Genomic DNA, 20,268 nt, shown 5'->3' with positions numbered 1-20,268 from the left:
TCAGCGGCAGGCCCTGCGGGACAGAAAAAACAGAAAGCGGGGTGGTCACCTCTCGGCCATCCGTTAAGCTTTCACTATACAGCTTAATCCTGGAGGTTTAGGGCCCGCTCGCGGCTCTAATCCGCTTGCTCTTAGGCTGTAGAGCAGGGCGGGTGACAGGTTGGCACCATCACTTCAGGACATGGATGTATTTGACGCTAGTCTTTCCTCATCTGTAAAGTGGGTGGGTGCACACTCGATCCTTGTGTTTTGTTTGTTTTTACTTTATTTTTCTATAGCCCAGCCTCCTCTCCATCTCTCTATATAGTCAAGCATGACCTTAAACTTCTGGTTTTCTTAAGTGCTGGGCCTTACAGGCATGTACCATCACACCCGGTTTATGTGGTGCTGGGGATGGAACCCAGGACACTGTGCCTGCTAAGTAAGCAGTCTATACACTGCGCCCCAGTCTCTCCAGTTCCAATTGACTTTAAAGAAAATCTTATATGGAGCCAGAGACAAGGCTTGGAGGGCAAAGGCACTTGTTGCCTAGATGATGGCCTGTGTTCAAAGCTCAGAACACATAATGGAAGGAGGGAACCGACTCTTGCAAATTGTCCTCTGACCTCCACACACAGCCCAATGAATAAAGGAATACAGAATCCCTTCCCTTCCTCCTCCTTCCCTTCTTTCTTTCCTCCCTCCTTTCTTTTTTCCTTCTTTCCTTCCTTCCTTCCTTCCTTTCTTTATCCATGACTGTCCTGAACTTCCTCTATAGACCAGACTGGCTTTAATCTCAGTGATCTGTCTGCCTCTGCCTACCGAGTGCTGGGACTCGACACCACACCTAACCTTTGAGTATGTGTGAATATGAGCACAAAATTTAAAAAAAAAATATTATTTTCTGGTGCTGGGATTGAACCCAGGACTTCATGAATGACAGGCAAGCAGTCTGCCTCTGAGTTAGAGCTTCATTCTTAAAAAAAAAAAATGCCTGGCAGGACTTAGTGGTGCCCACCTTTAATCCCAGCACTAGGGAGGCAGATGCAGGCAAATTTCTGAGCTTGAGTCCAAGCTGATCTACAAAGCAAGTTCCAGGACAGCAAGGGCTACACAGAGAAACCCTGTCTCAAAAAAAAAATAGCATGAAATAAAAGATATTAAGACTTATTCATTTTCTTGTATGTGTGAGAGTTTTACCTGCATGCATATATGTGTACCATATGTGTTGCTTGGTGCTTGAGGTCAGAAGAGGATATTGGATCCCCTGGAACTGGATACATGGGTAGTTGTGAACCACCATGTGGTGGCTGGGAATTGAACCTGGGTCCTCTGCAAGAGCAACAGACAAGTTCCCTGGGTTGCTGAGCCATCTTTAAAGCCCAGCTTTAGCCTTGTTGTTTGCTTGCAGTGCTGGCATTCAAACCCAGGACTTGGGACCTGCTAGGGAAGTGCTTAATATCTAAGTGGCATCTCTAGCCACCAGGCTCGTTGCCTGTTCTGGCTTTGCTCTGTGTACTTCTTACTTCTGGTCTGCAGAAATGTGGGTGTCTCTGGGTCTCATTCCCTTTCACTCTGCTGCATCTGGCTAACTTTTCCAAAGCTAGCATTGCACGGGGTAGTCTCAATAAGACTACCTCTTCTTTGTTCTGGAAATGCTGTCCTCAAGGACTGACATGGAAAATTAACTTTCCAGGCAGCCATGTCCTCTTGTGTGCTAGGGGTGGAGCAGAAGGCAGAATGGTTTGAAGGCAATAAGCCTTGACACTGTGCTAGGCCAAAAGTAGAACACACACACACACACACACACACACACACACACACACACACACACACACACGACCTCTATCTTAACAGGGGGAACCGCCTCCTAAGCTATTTCCGGGTCCTTTCTCCAAGGCTCTGCTTGTTGCTAAGCAACTAAAGGCCTCATTCTCAGGATGTGGGATGTGAAGGATACAGATACAGGGAAGGGTTGGGCATGTAGAGTTAGGAAACATCTCAGCAACACTCTTTCCTCTAACCTCCTGGGGATGGAATTTAGGGCTTTGCCCACACCAGGCAAATACTTTATCAACTGAGCTACAGCCTCAGTCCCAATTAGCTTCTTTAAAAATGGCTTGGCCAATTGGCCCAGACAGATTGCTCAGCACTTAAGAGAACTTGCTGCCTTGCATAGGACCTGAGTTTAGTTCCCAGCACCCATATTGGGCTGTTCACAACAGTCTGTTAGTATGGAGGACCCAACGCCCCCTTCTGGCCTGTAAGCACACTACACACATGATGCACAAATAGACACACATAAGTAAGTTTTTAAAAATTCTTATTTGGGGGCTTATTTGGTGCTCAGAGGTTAGGAGCACTGGCTGTTCTTCCAAAGGACCCAGGCTCAATTCCCAGTATCCATATCAGCTCACATCTGTCTGTAACTCCATTATACAGGATCCGGCTCCCTCACATGGATGTACCCACAGGCAAAACATCAATGCACATAAAATAACAATAAATAAATGATTTAAAAGTTTAAAATTCATATTTAGATGTGTGTGGTGGTACACACCTTTAATCCCAGTAACTGGGAGACCGGAACAGGCAGATCTCTGTGAGCTGAAAACCAGCCTGGTCTACATAATAAGTTCCATGCCAGCTAGAGCTACATAGTAGGACCCTGTCTCCAGGAAATACATAAATGAGGATTGAATTTTCTACTCTTGTTGAGAACCACAGAAATGGGAAGGCAGAAAGAACAACTGTCTGAAGAAACAAGGAGACAGAGTGACAGCGGTAAGGGAGACAAGCCCCTCTCATATGTCCTTGTGAATTCCAGCCAACAGGGTTCTAGGACAGCTTCCCCCGCTCTTTGCTGTGTGAACTGGAGGGCAGTGGTGCCCATCTCTGAGCCTCTGATTCCCAGCTGTAGATAGGAGCACCATCCACATTCCACAGGCTAGACAAGTTCCTGGGGACTTAGAGAAGGAGGCCACTTCAAATGGTTACTTTAATTGTCAGTTAGACGTAGTCTAGAGTCATCCGGGAAAGGAGTCTCACTGAGGGACTGTCCCGTGTAAGTTGGCCCATAGGAATGCCTCATGGGAGTTATCTGGATTGAATTCAGTGAAGTGGGAAGACCTGTCCACTGTTGGTGGCATCACTTCCTAGGCAGAGAATCCTGAACCGTTTAAGAGCAGACAACTGGAGCTGAGCGTTGGCATGTGCCCATTAATTCATGGTTCTCTGCTGTTGGCTGTGAATATGATGTGCTTCAAGTTCCTAATGCTGGACTTCCCTGCAGTGGTGGATGGCAACGTTGAATTGTGAGCTGCTTTTCCCTGTTAAATTGCTTTCTTCAGAGGTAATGCTTTTTTTTTTTTGGACAGGGTCTCCTTATGTAGCTCTGGCCTGTACTTTGCTATGCAGACCAGGCTGGCCTCAAATATACAGAGATCTGCATGGGATTAAAAGCGTGTGCCACAACTTCTGATTCTTGACAGAGTATTTAACACAACAATAAGAAATTAAGACACTGTCCAAACCTGTCTCTCTTCATCTCCAACTTTGCCAATTCCCCATCCCTACCCATGGAACAGCCTGAACCCCAACCCCAGTTCTACTCAAGTATGCACACACACACACACACACACACACACACACACACACTCACACAATACAATATAAAAATTTGCTCCCTCGCCTCTCTATTCACTATGGTTTCCATTCATCCACTCATTCTCTTCTCCTGACATCATCTCCATTACCTGTCTCATATCCTGTGTGGCCTTCCTGCCCCCCCAGACCCATATCTTCCTCGAACATCCTGGAAGATCAGCCTGGCTGAGTCATGTCTTGACTCAGACTCCAGATACCCTGCTATCTTATCTTATTATTGTGACGCAGCCCTGCCTCATGATTTAGCCACATATATCTTCCCTCTCTCTTATCTCCAGACCTGCCAATGTGTAGCTCACTCTCCCACCATGCTTTGTTTTTGAGATGGTGTCTCTCTCCATAGTCCACACTGATCCTAAACTACCATGCATCCCAGGTTGGCCACTGGCTCACTTACCTCCTCCCTCAGCCTCCTGAGTACTTTTCAAGCCTTAGCCATCATGTCTAGTTCCCAGGATGCTCTCCTCCAGACTCCTAGTCAATACTACTCACAGGCACCATCAACTTTCAGAAGGCTTTCCTTGCCCTGCTGGCTGGTGCCACCCTCCCAATCTCTTGTCACTTGCTTCTGTCCCTGTAGATTTACAAGTCTAGAACTTGAATCCCTACTGTCAATCAAATGCCTACATAAGTGGAGACCAATGAGCGGGACTGGAAGAAATAAAAGACCATTACAAAAGGCAGATGGGATAGGAACACATGGCATAGTCAGCCATGTCTCCATGCTCTTCCCTTGTCCTGCCGCCTTCTTCTTAAATTACTGTGCTGGGAATGAGAGTCAGGGTCTTCCCCTGACTCTCTATTGCTGAGCCACAATCCAGCCCCTCACTGGGGGGATTCTAGACAGGTGCTCTACCACTGAGCCACACCCCCAGCCCTTCAATGGGAGACTTTAAGCAAATGCTCTGCTGCAGAGTCATGCCCCCCAGGCAGATTGCAGGAACGCACTCTACCACTGAGCCACACTGCCATCTTGAAACGTCTTCTCCTGCCACATTCTATTCTAAATCAGCCTCCAGTCCCTTGTGTCTCCATTTGGTCTTTGCTCAGGTAGCTCACCTGGGTGAAAATGTCTATACTCCTCTTCTTCACCCAAGGAGATTTTATTCATTCTTTGGAGCCCAGATCAAAGGTTTCCTCCCCTGAAAGTCTTGCTCTAGGTAGGAGTGACTACTTCCCTGCCATTTTGGCCCATGTCTCTGCTATGACACTGGGACACTGAGTTTCAGTGTGCTAGCATCTGACTACCGTGCCTGACTGACTATGAGCCCTGTAACTGGGGCACTGCCCTAGCTTCTCAGGGTGGATCCCACACTCGCAGTGCAGGAGGGGCCTGAAAGCTATAGAGAGAAACTTTTGAGGCTTCAGTCCCTGGAATGTATCTTTACTTTGTCTTTTTTGGGAGTTGGGATGCTTGAGATAGAGTTTTGCTCTGTAGTCCTAACTGGTTTGAAATTCGGTATGTAATCTGGGTTGGCTAACTTTCACTGACCCTCCTGCCTGCTTCAGCTTCCCAAGTGCTTGGATTACAGGCATGGGTCATTGCACCTGATTGACAGACATATTCATCCCCCGCCCCACACACTAAAAAGAGTCTCATGTAGTCAAGGCTGCCCATGTAGTGGAGGATGACTTTGAACTTCTGATTCTCCTTCCTCTGTATGCTGAGTTCTGAGATTATAGGTATGGACCACCATGCCTGATTGGCATCATCTTTTACAAAGTCATATGAGACTCACCAGGAGAAGGTTCAGCTGTGCTGATGTAAGCTAAAATAATTCAATAATCCTGATTCCAAAATCTAAAACGTGCACATTTTTGGGGGTGTCAACATGATCTTTATACCTAGTCATATGATGGACTGCAGTATAAACACAGAGACACTAAAAATACTGTTTAGAATCACCTACAGGTCTACCGAGATGACTCAGCAGGTAAGGGTGATTTCAGGCAAGACTAATGATCTGACTTTGAGCCTTGGAGCCCACGTGGTAGAAGAAGAGCCTACAACACTCTCAGATTGTCCTCCAACCTTCACATGTGCTCTGTGGCTTGTGTGCCTGGGCACACACATATACAAGTAAAATTAATTTAAAATGGAGAGCAATCAGCCAGGCATTGGTGGCACATACCTTTAGTCCCAGCACTTAGGAGGCAAAGGCAGGCGGATCTCTGTGAGTTCGAGGCCAGCCTGGTCTATGAGAGCTAGTTCCAGGACAGTCTCCAAAGCCACAGAATCCCCCACCCCCAAAAAAGGAGAACAATCTATGGACTATGGGCATAAGATAAGCATAAAACATAAATAGTTGGGCATGGTGGAGCATATCTGTAATCCCAGCTTGGGAGGCTAAGACAGAAAGGTTCAAGGCCAGTTTGGAGTAGAGGAGTACATAAGGCTACAGGGCTTGTCTCAAAAAAACAAAAACCAAACAAATCCCACACCAAAGACAGGAGCTTGGGCAATAACCTGGTGGGTAGAGTGCCTGTTTTGTAGGCTCTATGACCTGAGTTGGATCCACAGAAATCACATAAAATGTTAGGTGTCTTGGTGCACACTCCACCTCATGGGGAAGGTGGAACAGGTGGGTCTCAGGAGTTCACTGCACTACTGGATGAGCTCCATGTCAGGTCAGTGAGATACCCTAATTCAGAAAACCAAAGCCAAAACCAACACAAACGAATAAAACCCCAAACCCAAATTGGACAGTACCTGAGAAATGACACAAAAAGGTAGGCAGGGCTTATACAGATACACAGTGATTCTCTCTCTCTCTCTCTCTCTCTCTCTCTCTCTCTCTCTCTCTCTTCCTCAGTTAAGTATTTGCCTAGCATGTGTGAAACCCTGGGTTGCATCCCCAGTACCCCATAAACCAGAAAACCAGATTTGGTGGTGCATACCTGTCATCTCAGCACTTGGGAGATGGGTTCATGAGAATTAGAAGTTCAAGGTCACCCTGGACTACCTTGTGAGTTCTAGGCCACAACCATTTCAGACGAAAAGAAAAAGCCAAGAGGATGGGTGGGCTACAGCTCAGTGGTCCAGTGCTTACCTAGTTGGCACAAGGCCCTGAGCTACATGCTCACACTCATGAAAAAAATTCCAAAATCTGCAAAAATACAATTGAAATTGGAAACACTTCTGGGCCCCAGCATTTTTGATAAGGAATCTATCCACTGTCTTTTGTTCTATTATAATCTGTTGATTCACGTGTATTCAAAATAGAGGTTAAATAACGTAATAGAGTAGGTATATACTGGAGGACCACAGTGCCCTGTCCTTTCCCAGCGTGCTTGCTTGGTGAATGGATGGAACAGGGATACCTTGAAGATCAGATTTCTTGAGGATGCAGTCTGGAAGAGCTCACAAATATAGTCACAGTCCAAAAATGATTGAACAGATGGAAACAAAGAAATGAATGTATGGAGGTAGGGAAGGATTTTGAGAAACAGCACATGTTGAATCTGTGCCCCCCCCCACTAACTTTCTAAAACTGGAATGGGTTAGCAGTGTTTAGAAATAGTATATTTAGGAAGCACTGAGGGATTTTCGGTGATCATACACTCGATTTAAGTCAATATGACAAAGAAGATGCCAGAAGTCCAAGCTATCTTCAGCTGCATCAGCAAAAGTATGATGCTCAGAAGGAGGAAAATGAGCAGATACAGGTGGCCAGAATCCCCATCGTCACACATTTGAGGGATTGTAGAGGATTCAGGTCACACTAGACTGAGACTTCTGCTAAGAATTCTGAGAGCTGTTGTCATATTTGGCAAATAAAAACACGGGCTCCCTTGTTAAATAAAATTTGAATTTCATGAAGTTCGTATTTGGGACAGGCTTCTAAAAATTATTCATTGTTTCTCTGAAGTTCAGATCTAATTGGGTGTCCTATATTTTATATGTCAATCAACCTGTGATACAGCTCAGATCCAAATCTCTGGAGGTGAGATTATTATAGTTCCCTAGGCGATGCATTTTTGTTTTTTTCTCTTCCTTTCTTTTGACAGAGCCTCACTACGTAGCCAAGCATGGCCCGAAAATCTCTCTTAAGATAAAAAAGAATTGAGACAGTCTCATGAGCTCAGGTTGTCCTTGAACTAACTATTGCAGCCAAGGATGATCTTGAGCTTCTGGTCCTTCTGCTCCATCTCCCAAGTGTTAGACAGATTCCCCCCCCCCCCTGGAGCTCTTGGTCCTCTGCCTCAGTCTTCAGAATGCTGGGATTACAGGTTCAAGACACCACCTCTGGCTTTTCCTTCTAAGTTGTGGCCACAGACGAAGGTTTGGGGAATACCATCTCAGGACATGATGTCTTGCAAACAGCACTGGCTGTCATTAATATTAGCAGTCAGTGGTGTTTGCTCTGGTTTGAACACGAAAGGCACGAGGAGCCCCTGGACATCAAGGGAAGCTTCTCTGAAAGTGTCACCATTGGTCTAATTTTGGGGCTCCATAACAGGATAGAAAAAGATCAGAATAAGGGCTGAGGATGTGGCTCAGTTGGTAGGTAGAGTGCTTGCTTAGCATGTGGGAAGCTTTGCCTTTGGTACTCAGTACCACATAAGCCAACCAAAGCACTGTACAGCTCTTCAAGCTACACCTGTTATCTTAGCACTCAGGAGGTGGAGGCAGGAAGATCAGAAATTTGGGGTTATCTTCAGAGCTACAGAATGAGTTCAAGTGGGTCTGGGCTACATGAGAACCCCCATCTCAAAACAAATGCAGGGGGGAGGAAACCCATCAGAGTGAGCAAACTCCTTGAATGTTTGAAGAAAACACATGGGAGTAGAGCACAAAGCACAGGGCAGGCTAGTCAGTCTTTGGAGGAGTTTACAGAGAGGTTCCAGGCCGCCCACACCCCTCCCCACAGCCTTCCTCCCACCCTGCCCTTTGCTGGTCTCCGCAAACAGCTCTCTCTGGCTCCATCAGGACTGGAGCACCTCGGACAGCGCACCCATCACCGCAGCAGGGAGTCCGCTTTTGTGCCCAGGACTTTCTCACTCAGTAGGAACAGAACTTCTCTGGCCTTTCTCTGCCCCTGCCCCCAACTGCTGGAGATGTACATTTGCAGTGGGACTTCCAGGAACCAGGGCCTCAATGTGCTCAAGTGTGCAAGTTTCTGTGCTCGATTCAGCAGCACATATACCAAAATTGGAACAATACAGTAATTAGCATGGCCCTTGCCCAGAGGGTTTTTTTTTTTTTTTTTTTTTTTTTTTTTTTTGCTACAATTTGGTTTTATTTTTAACTTTCTTTTTTCCAGTACTGGGGGTTGAACCTGGGATTTTGTACATGTACCATTGAGTCACACCCTAGCCCCTCACTGCAGGATAAGCTTGTTATAGAAGAGGGAATTGATGCCATGCCCCCATCCCTTCTCCTAGTACAATAGCAAACATCACTCAGGCAGAGTGCATTTTTGTCTGGAATGATCAGGGAAGATGTTAGCAGAATGATGACCGGGTGTGGCTACAATCCCAGAATTCTGGAGGCTAGGAAGGAGTATGAGAAGTTCACTGCCAGCCTGGGTACGTGTGTGTGTGTGTGTGTGTGTGTGTGTGTGTGTGTGTGTGTGTGTGCACGCACGCGCGCACTTCCACCATGGCACAAGTGTGGAGGCCAGAGACAGCTTGGGAGAGTTTGCACTTTCCTTCCATCATCTGGGTCCTGGAAACTGAACTCTGGTTGTCAGGCTGGTGCCTTTACTCACTGAGCAATCTTACTGATGTCTCTCCTTTTTATATTGATAGGTCTCATTTAGCTCAGAAACTGGTCTCAAACTGTCTATGTAGCCAAGGATAACCTTGAAATTCTGGTCATCCTGTCTTCACTTCCCAAGTGCTGGGGTCACAGGCATTGAACCCTGGGCTTCACACAGTCAGGCAAGCACTCTACCAACTAAGCTACATCCCAGCCCTGCTTTGCCCCCTCACCCCCTTATTTGCTTTTGGCACAGGGTCTGGCTGCTATGCATCCCCAGCTGACCTTGGATGTGTAAGCTTTCTGCTTTGGACTCTAGAGTACTGGAAGTAAAGGTATATGCTATCACTCTGCCTCTTCATCTATAAAATGGGGATTAATATAGGTACTTCCTCTGAAAGAGGTTATGAAGAGTGAAAGAACTGACATGTGTACAATTTCTGTGCCAGCTAGCTGGTGGGCAGCTATAGCACCAGCACTTGAGGAGCTGAAACAGTAAGGCACAAGTTCAAGTCCAGCCTGTGCTATATAGTGAGAATCAGGACAGACTGGGCTGCAGTAGAGAGAGACCGTGTCTCTGACTAAAAAGCAACACACACACACACACACACACACACACACACACACACACACTGCTGGGGATATAGCTCAGTACCATGTAAAAAGCCCTGGTTTTGATTTCCAGCATAAACAGATTGTAGTGTCACAATGTAATGCCAGCACTCGGAAGATCAAGTGTTCAATACCATCCTCAGCAATAGAGGGGGTTTGGAGTCGCCCAGGGCTCTATAAGGCCCTGAGTTAAGGAGAAGGAGAGGAGGAAGAAAGGGAAAAGGAGGATGGGGAGATGCCATAGTGAGCCACAAGAGCTGGAAGCCTGGAGGAGCTGGCATCTGGCAGTGAGAGGGTTACAGCAGCTTCCTTCCAGCCTTCTTGGTGTCTCTGGGGGAAGAGCTGGAGCTGCTGTGTGTTACCCAATCCTCCAGAAGATGCTGGCAATCGCAACTGGGAAGAAAAGACCAAACTGCTTCCTTTCAATTATTCAGTGGCTGGAGCTTCCTGGGGCCCCTGCTGGAGCCAGAGGAAGATCTTGGCGGGAGCTTCTTCCACTAGGGCACCTGGGAAGGAGCCAAGGTGGGACCTAGGGGAAGAGATAGGAATCCTGGCTTGTGCCGTGCTGGAACCTCTGCTCTGTGCCTTGACAGCCACCTCGTGGTCCTTTCTCCTGCCCTCTCCTGTTCAGTCTAGAACTCTGTCTAACCACCTGGACCTGCGCCAGAACTTGGCCCCACCCCTTCTCTGCAGCCTCAGCCTATGCTGTTGAACATGGACCCAAGGCCGGCAGGCAGTGAAGGTGAACATGCACAGTCTGGCAGAAAGCACAGGCTGTTCCAGTCTGTGGGTTTGAGCAAGACGTCCAGCCTCAGGCTAGCTCCCATCTCTCCTACTATAGCCTGCTTTGCTCAGAACACATCAGCCTATACTGTTTCTTGTGTCTGGAATGCCTCAGTCCTCATTAATTCTGCTAAAATGGACAATGCCATCTCTTCTCTGAAGACTCCAATGACTTTCTAAAATATATCCTCTAGGGTCACCTTTTTGCTTCTGCCCTTGTTCTGCTATCTTCTATCTCTGGCTGAGTGATTGGTTTGTTTTCTTGTTTGTTTATTAATTATTTATCGCCTTGTGTAGCTCAGGCTGGCTTTGAATGCCTTATGCAGACAAGAATGACCTTGAACTCCTGATTTTTCCACCTCTACTTCCTGAGTGCTGGGATTACAAGCATTAAACAACATGCCCAGTGTCTGCAGTACTCAAGATCAAACCCAGGGTTTTGTGCACCCTACCAGCTAAGCCATATCTCCAGCCCTGTTCTTGAGATAGTGTCTCACTAGGTAGTCCTGGCTGGCCTGGAATTCACTGTGTATACCAGGCTGGCCTCAAACTCACAGAGCTCCACCAGCCTCTGCCTCTCAAGTGCTGGGATTAGAGGTATGCACCACCATACCTAATTTCCTATACTGAAGTTGACTCATGATTCATCTGTCTCAGTTTCTCTCTTTTTACTTTTTTCCAAGACAGAGTTTCTCTATGTAATAGCCCTGGCTGTCCTAGAACTCACTTTGTAGACCAGGCTGGCTTCAAACTCATAGAGATCCCCCTGCCTCTGCCTTCTGAGTGCTGGGACTAAAGTTGTGCACCACCAAACCTGGCTCTGTCTCAGTCTCTTATGTGTTGGGATTACAGACATACACCACAATGCCCACCTTGGCTGAGGTCTCTTTAAAGAGAATGTTTGAGTTAGTCTATTTTTCTGTCCTTAGTGTCCGGTATGGGACTTCACACAGGGCAGCCAACTGTGACCATCTCAGCACTTGGAGGTGGAGGCAAGAGGATAATAGTTCAAGGTCATCCTTGGCTACATTGTGAGTTCAAGATCTGCCAGTGCTGCATGAGACTTTATGTCAAAATAAACCACAGTAACAAAACTCCTACCCGCGGCAAGCAAATAGCTCAGTGGATAAAGCTGCTTGCCACCAAACCTGAGGACCCGAGTTCAGTCCCCAACTTACATGCTGGGAAGAGAGAACTAACTCCTCAGTTATCCTCTGACCTCCACATACTTGTGTCATGGTACACACCAACTGATTAACTAACAAACTGTAATAAAAATCTAGCCTGTGTGGCTGGAGGGATGGCTCAGCTGTTAAGAGCACTGGCTTCTCTTCCAGAAGATTCAGGTTCAATTCCCAGCACCCAAATGGCAGCTCACAACTGTCTGTAACTCCAGTTCCAGGGGATCTGACACCCTCACACAGACATGCATGCAAACATAACACCATTGCAATAAAATAAAAATAAGTGAATAAAATCTAGCCTGTGTTTGTAGCTCATTTCTTGTCTTTTACCACTGTCATGTTGTCATCTTCAGGGACTTCAGTGGAAGCTGTCCTTGGTCCTTGCTCCCAATGTCCAGTCTGTGTACTTTTGACACTTGCATAAAACATTTCCTCATCCTCATCACAAGCCCTGGAACCCAGCCCAGTCTCTGAATAAGATAGCAAGGACTTGTCTTCTAGCCACCCTCTCACCCTATTCTAGGGCTTTCAGCTTGAATTCTCAGATCAGAAGTTGGGATGGTAGATTTCTGATGCCAAGGTGGCCTCTGCTATGTGCTTAAGGAGGAACCATAGTCTGGGCCACACAGCCCAAATGGCATCAGTACAGACCACTGACGTCTAGAGTTGGTCACACAGAGATTTTCATGGGACAAATTCCACCAAGCCAGGAGTTCAAACTAGCAATATCAACCAGGAGCAGCAGGGTTTACAGACTCTGGACTAGACTAGAACAGACAATACTGCCCTTGAACACCATACAGACCTGCCCAAACCAGTAGACAGCTAAAGAAACCAGAACTAGGGGCTTAGAATGTGGCTCAGTTGGTAGAGTGTTTGCCTAGCATGCCACAAAGCCTTGGGTTCTGTCTCCAGCACTACATAAAATCAGAGTGACAATGCACACTTGTAATCTCAGCACTTGGGAGGTAAAGGCAGGAAGACCAGAATTTCAAGGTCATCCTCAATGGGTAGTGGAGAAGGCTCAGCAGGTAAAGGCTTTGTATGTGTGCATGCATGTGTGCATATACATACATGTGCACTTACATACAAGTGCACATGCCATAGCAAGACCCACTTGTGAAGGTCAGAGGAGGAGAGTCATTTGTCTCCTTTGTACCGTGTGAGTTCTGAGGATCAACCTGCTCTGCTTTCCGGGGCTGAGTTTGACATGAAATCAGAAGAGCCTGCACATTCATCCCAGCTTCCACCACCCCCAGGATAAGAAGGTCCCAGCTCATACCCAGAAGGGAAGATGAGTTAGGAACTCTGCCCAGATCCCTTCTCCTTGAGATCATCGCTATTCCTCATGGATCTATATGGGGTTGGTCTCTTTGTCCCTGAAAAAAGTTGAACTTAGGAGGACACTGTGTGTGGTGGTAGTTATATATGACACCAGCACGAGGAGGCTGGGAAAGAGGGTCATGAGTTGGGTGCCAGCCTGGGTTACCATGATGGTTTTTATCTTCAATTTGATGGGATGTAGAATCATCTGGAAGACACATCTTTGGACACCTGCTTGAGTTTTCTATATTAAGTTAATTGAGGTGGGATGACCCACCCTAAATGTGTGTGACACCATTCCATTAGCTGGGGCCTCAGACTAAATAAAAAGGAGGACGTGAGCTCTGAGAACCAACATCTGAATACATGTGCATCTATACACACCTGCATTATACCCCCCACACCTGCACATACCACACACAGCTGCACATATCACATTCACATCTGCACATACCACACACATACCTATACATATCACACACCTACCTGTACATATCACACACCCTCCACAGTGAACAAACAAACAATTATATAAATAAATAAAAGCTGGGAGGTGATGTGTCAAGTCAGAAGCTTTTGGTAGGAGAGGTGAGTACTGGCCAGACAGCTGCTTTCTCCCACTGGAGAGAGTGTTGGTGGAGTCTGGGGCAGATGCATCCTCCATCCACATAACCTCATTATGGAAAATTCCCTCTATTGACTTGGCTCTAATCAAGCAGGCTGCCCTAGGCATCCCCCTCAGGTTCCTGCTGGGCCAGCTGAGATCAAAGAGAGAGCCAAAGAGAGTCTGGCTGGGGGCTGGAGCATTGCTGCCTTCCCTATTGATCCAGATGCGACTCTCGTTGCTAGGCAACAGCCTCCAGTCTCTCCTGGTCCTTCCTCCCCCAGGGGCTGCAAGATTGGGCAGTAAAGGGAGTGAGAGACAGAAAGAGACATCATGTTCATTCCCTGTGTCTTTCCTTCCACACTAACGATCTCTGTAATCAAGCCTGGAATCCCTCTTCCTTCTGGGGATGCACTCCTGTACTGAGAACTCCATCCTCTTGCCAAATGGACCCCTTTCTGGCACATATTTGTATGCATCTCTGGCATAAAAATCCACACACTCACTACACCAAAGAGGAGTGTAGCCTCTTAGGAAGAAAGAGCAGAGACTCACCACGAAGATCCAGAGTTGGGGAAGGGGTCAATAGAAAAATCAAGGTAAGATTCAGGTGCAAACAGAGGGTGGCACATATCTGTAATCCCAGCATTTGGGAAATGGAGACCAAAGTATCAAGCCTACACTCTCAATAAGGTAAAACCTACAAAAAAAAAAAAAATCACAAAAACAAGGCTGTAGCTCCCAGGTCCTCATTCTGCTTTGAACTTGGATTTGATGTGGGAACCATTTGATTAGGGGAAACTGTCTCTGAAGACAAATTCACACTCACATTTTTGAGTGGGTTGGCTTTTTTTTTTTCTCTTAAAACGTAGGATGAATTTCATAGTAATTTTTCCTGTTGTTGTTTCAAGTGCTGTATTCTAAAACAGTAAGTCATGTTTTTTCAACAGGCATTGAAATGCACTGTGGGCTTGAGGGGCTGGAATTGACTAAATAATGCAAATCAGCTCCCCTCGTCACTGCTTACTAATTTGTACATTTTATCAGCCCTATCCTTCTCATCTCTCCTGGGTTATTATTTTTTGGTTTTTCATATCAGAGTCTCTCTATGCAGCCCTGGCTATCCTGGAACTCATTCTGTAAAACAGACTGGCCTTGAACTCAGAGATCCACCTGTCTCTGCCTCCCAGGGATTAAAGGCACATGGTGCCACCCTCCCAGAAATTTGGCTTTCATTTTTTTGGTTTTCCACTTTTCTGGGTTTTTAAAAAAGTTTGGTGTATGTGCCACATTGCAGCAGTTGCTACACGGTGACCTACTTACAGGGTAGCATATGTAGAATTAGGTTTCTCTTTAGGAGAACTTCTCTTGTGGATGGGGGAAGGACAATTTTCCTCTTTTCTTTGGTTCCTTTTTATTTTTCTTTGGTGTGTATATGTTCTGGTGAAGGTTTGCCAGTGGAGGCCAGAGATCAACCCCAGACACCATTCCTCAGGCGCTTTCCACCTTGGTTTTTATTTTTAAACTTTTAATTAATTGATTTGGTGGGTGTTCAAGACAGGGCTTCTCTGTGTAACAGCCCTGGCTGTCCCAGAACTCACTCTGTATACCAGGCTGGCTTTGAATTCAGTGAGATCCATGTGCCTCTGCTTCCCGAGTGCTAGGATTAAAGGCGTGCACCATCAAGCCTTTAGGTCCTTCACTGGGACCTAAAGCTCATCAATTAAGCTAGGCTGGCGAAGAGGAAGAAAAAGGCCACGCTGTTTTGGGTTAGGGTTCAAGAAAGCCAGCAGCTACACTGGCAGAGTGGGAGGGGCCTTCAGGGAAAGGGGGCGAAAGTACAGAACACGGGGAGAGCACGCTTGGACTCTGGCTAGTACAGTAAAGAGAATGAAAGGAAGAACGACAAAAGTTACACTTCTCCAAGCTCTAACTCATAAAGCAGGCAGGCTCAGCCACGCACCACACAGAGCTGCCTCAAACCATTTTAAAATCTAAATTGACTGAAAGATTGTATGTGCGTGCGCATGCATACTCATGCATGCCATAGCAAGCCTGTGGATGTCATCTGACAATCTGAAGGAGTCAGTTCTGTCCTTCCACCATGTGGGTCCCAGGGGCTTGAACTCATGTCAGGCTTGGTGGCAAGTGCTTTCATCCACTGAGCCATCTCACCAGCCCTCAACCCTTTTCTTAATGCATCCCAGGGAAAAGAGGTGTTAAAGCATTCAAAAGCTCGGCATGCTAGCTGGCGAGGCTCAGACCCAGGGTGGTGTCTGGAAGCGCTTAGTCCTGGCCCTGCCTGCCACCTGCTCAGCCTCAGCTCAAGAGCATGGTGACAGCTCCTTCTGAGACCTCTGCCCAGTGCTTGACACACACTTCAACTCTGAGAGGCACAGCTTTTCAGGGTCCTTGACAAATGGTAACCAATTAATGTCAATTAATCTGATTATCCTAAATAGTTAATTAAGCAGTTAATTAACAACATCATTGACAATAGCCCATAGATCCCTCAGGGATGGCAAGTGGGACTGTGAAGGGGGCCCTTGATTCTCTGGAAGGAAGGTGAGACTCTTGGTGTCACGATGGGAGATGGCCATTCGTGCCATGCCATGACTGTCTTCTTTGCGTTTCGGTCAGCAAGGGATCTCCATCACCGCTTGCAGATGCACTCCTGCCTGAGCTCTGCCTAAACCCTGGCCAGGGTGGAAAGGGTGATGTGAGCTGGGCCTATAAGCACAGGTCTGCCATCCCCAGAGGACTTCAGGCCTGCCTGGACAACTTAGTGAGACTGTCTGCAAATAAAAAGCAAAAATAGTGTGGGGGATACGGCTCGGTGGCAGAGCTCTAGCTTAGCATCCCCTAGTGAGAACCTAGGGATGTCGCCCAGAGGTTTGTCACTTGCTTAGCTTGCACAAGGTCCTGGGGTCAATCCCTGGTAGAGGGGACCTCTGTGGGAGAGGCCAGGAGAGGAGGGGAAATTGTATCTGTCTGATACCCATCCTCTGCGACTGCTGCCTCCTGCTTCCCAGACGACATGCCTCATTGTTTATCACCTTCACCAAGGCCATCATGGACTCCTCAAGTCACACAGCAGTCCTGGGTGGGAACCAACTTCCAGGCCACTCCAAAGAGGAGGGAATGGGCCTCCCTAATGCCAACCTATGCAACATGGGGACCTTTGATGACACATGGCACAGGCCTTTGCCCTTAAATGGTACTAAGTCTGAGCATCTGGGAGCAGCATAGCTCCACCCATTGTGGAGGTCCATTCCTCAGGCTCCCTCAGGTTTGAACCCCTACTTCATAGGATGCTGTGAGGATGCGAAAGATGCATGAACTGGAGCAGCAGGGCCTGGCACCTGGGAAATGGGGAATGGGGAACCAGGAAAACTAAGTGTGGAGATATAAAGGGCTGAACAAGAAGGAGCCTTGAGAACACACAGGTGACAGCTTGACTTGACACACCTCACAGGAGCTGTCTGAGCAGAGCCTAGAGATGAAGGAGGTAGAGGAGGAGGAAGAAAGGCATTTCGGCAGAGGGAACTACATATTTAGGAATAATCAATAGTTCTCAACTATTCAAAAGGAACTTATTTTGCAGTGCAACCCAAGGCCTGGTGTGTGCTAGGTAGGCTGGTCTCGAACTCTCCATCCTAAAACTCAATTTCCTGAGTGTTAGAATTATTCTTTTACATTTTATTTTCTCTTAGTTTTCTGGTGCTGGGAACCCAGGGCCTCACTCTGTTAGGTGAATGCTCCTCCCTATGTTAGGTGAGTGCTCCATTGCCAAGATTCATTTCCAGCCGCTCTGCTTCCCAACTTAGTATGTACTAGCACCCAGGTGCTTTAATATTTGACCAGTTTCCAGGCAGTGGTGCAGCCTTTAGTCCCAGAGGCAGAGGCAGGTGGATCTCTGTGAGTTTGAGGCCAGCCTGGTCACAGAACGAGTTCCAGGACAGCCTGAACTATACAAAGAAAACCTGTCTTTAAAACAAAACAAAGCAAAATTGACACTTAGACTCACACTCAGATTCCCAACCCAGCATTTGGGTTGGGTTGTAGGAATTTTCTTATCACAGACTCTTCTAGAAAGACAGAGGCAAGCATGCTGTGTCATCAAATCATGCTGCAGTGAATTTGGGGTGTCCTGGATTGGCCCCAGGTCATATGACTCATGTCCTGAAAACACATCATTGCCCTCCCATCTCCATCTGTCTAACTCACACTTCTCCAAACAGTTCTGTCCGGTGGGTCCCCAATGGGAATGTCCTTTGTGTTCTATGCTGCCTGCAGGAGAAACACAGAGCCTGTGTCCACACCTGGCCCTACTGTCCCCACAAGCTGCCTCTATCTCCTGCTAAGTCCCCAGCTCCTTGGCCCTGGGCTTTCCCTCAGCTCCTTTCCTCCTTCAGGACTGTCCTTCCTACAGGCAGACCTGCATGGATTCTGTGGGGACCATCTGTGATGCTGGCTCCAAAGTTATCCGGCCGGGCACCAGATCCCGAGCCACCATCACACACTCCCATCTACACCACATCGCCTACACAAATATTATCCACTCTAGGCAAAAAAGGACATTTTGGTTTTTATGGTGCTGGGGAAGGAGGCTCAGACCTGGTGAAGGCTAGGCAAGTGTTCTACTGCAGAGCTATGCCTAACCTTTCACTGGGGGATTCTAGGAAAGTTTTCTTCAATGACAAGATGGTTCTGCATCTTCCTACATCCAATGCCCTACATGGGCCTGGGGATGAGTGATTATAGAACTTCTAAGTGAAGGAGGACTCCAAGCAAAGGTTTGGTGAGTGACTAAATGAAGGTAGAAAGAGCACATCAGCTCTCTGCTACTCCAGAGAAGGGGGTGAAGGAAGGAAGAATTCAAAAGGCAATGGAGAGCAAGATGTGGTGGCATACATCTGTAATCCTAGCACTTGGGAGGAAGAGGTAGGGGGATCAGGAATTCAAGGCCAGCCTATGCTATGTATCAAATTCAAGGCAAGCCTAGGATACATGAGACTTTGTCTTCAAAACAACAAACCAAATCAAAACAAGTCACCCCACAAAACCAGAAAAAATAAAATTAAAAAAATAAAACCACCCAGGGCTGGTAAATGGTTCAGTGGGTAAAGGCACTTGTTGCCAACTCTACTAACCTGAGTTGGAGTCTCAAAATTCAACTCCTGTAAGGTTTTGACCTGGGATGTTCACAGGGCTTGTGTGCCTGAGCACAACAGGTTAAAATAAAAATCTGAAAGAATCCAAACAAACAAAAATAAAAACAAAGCAAAAGCAGAAAACAGTATAGAAGGGGTGGGCTCAGGCAGCAAAGTGCTCATTAGGCAATCTGGAGGGTCTGAGTTCTAGCCCCAGAGGCCTTGGATTTTGTTTTTCTAAGAAAGTGCTAGAAGGCAGAGACAAGCAGACCCCTGGAGCTTCCCTAACCAATCAGCCTCTCCTACTTGGTGAGCTGCAGGCCAGTGAGAGACCCTGACTATAAATAAGTAAATAGGCAGATTAAATAAATAAGACCTCAACTGACATTTCCTCTGCCCCTCGTATGTGCACGCATGCACACACACACACACACACACACACACACACACACACACACAGAGGTGTTCTTCAGAAGATACTGAGTAGGTGACTAGGACCAGATGATGGGGGGGGGGTGAGATCGGTTATTAGCAGAACCAACTGAGTGTCCCAGCCTCTACCTCTTCCAGAATACTTCCAGTGTCTCTCTGGGGGAGACTCAGCCACTCTCCCAGCCCCTAGGCCCACTCTGTTAACAGGGGTTTTGCAGGGTGGGTGCTAGGGGTTATACTATCAAGTAGGGATAGGCTGAAGACTCTGCCTTTGGCTCTCTCTCCACCATGTCTTTTCTTTTTCTTGAAGATCGCTGTCTGGGCACATGCATACCCATCCCTTTCAAGTCTCCCAGAGGCCTGCTTCACTTGTGGGGGCTACTTCCTGCCCTGGTGGACATTAGCACCTTCTTCCTGGCCTCTGCCCTTAATGACTGGTATATTTCTCTTTTCCTCCCTCCCTTCTTCTCTCTCTCTTCCAGATTTTTGAGAAAGTCCCCATGTATACCCAAGCTGGTCTTATACTCTAGTTCCTCCTGCCTCCGTTGCTGGGATGGCAGGCGGGTACCACTGGCCCTGGCTTACCAAGGACCTCCCACCCCTCCTGTCCTTACCCTTGCTATTCTGAGTGTCCCTCATCTGGCACCTCCTTCATCGGTCTCCAGGGCTCAAAGGAGGCGTTGTCTCTCCCAGGGGCCTGCTCCTGTATCCCACAGTGTTGTGTCTAGACCTTCTGTCTAGCTGAATCTCAGAGGCCCATAACTGTCAGTTCCCACAACTGCTCTGGGGAATCTTCAAGGTCAAGGTCAGGGTCAGACTGACCTTCGTGTC

General features: G+C 47.2%; 1 non-coding gene across 1 annotated transcript; it reads left to right on the top strand.

The window, feature by feature from the left end:
- The first annotated feature begins 8,767 nt into the window (after positions 1-8,767).
- Positions 8,768-8,869, top strand: LOC127237053 (U6 spliceosomal RNA). The gene has a single exon (XR_007835817.1). It is a non-coding gene; the product is annotated as a U6 spliceosomal RNA (small nuclear RNA).
- The last annotated feature ends 11,399 nt before the right edge of the window (positions 8,870-20,268 follow it).

Source organism: Phodopus roborovskii, unplaced genomic scaffold, assembly GCF_943737965.1.
Source record: "Phodopus roborovskii unplaced genomic scaffold, PHOROB, whole genome shotgun sequence".
Lineage (NCBI taxonomy): Eukaryota > Metazoa > Chordata > Mammalia > Rodentia > Cricetidae > Phodopus > Phodopus roborovskii.
The sequence above is the reverse complement of the archived record's forward strand: the minus strand, read 5'-3'. Positions and strand labels throughout refer to the sequence as shown.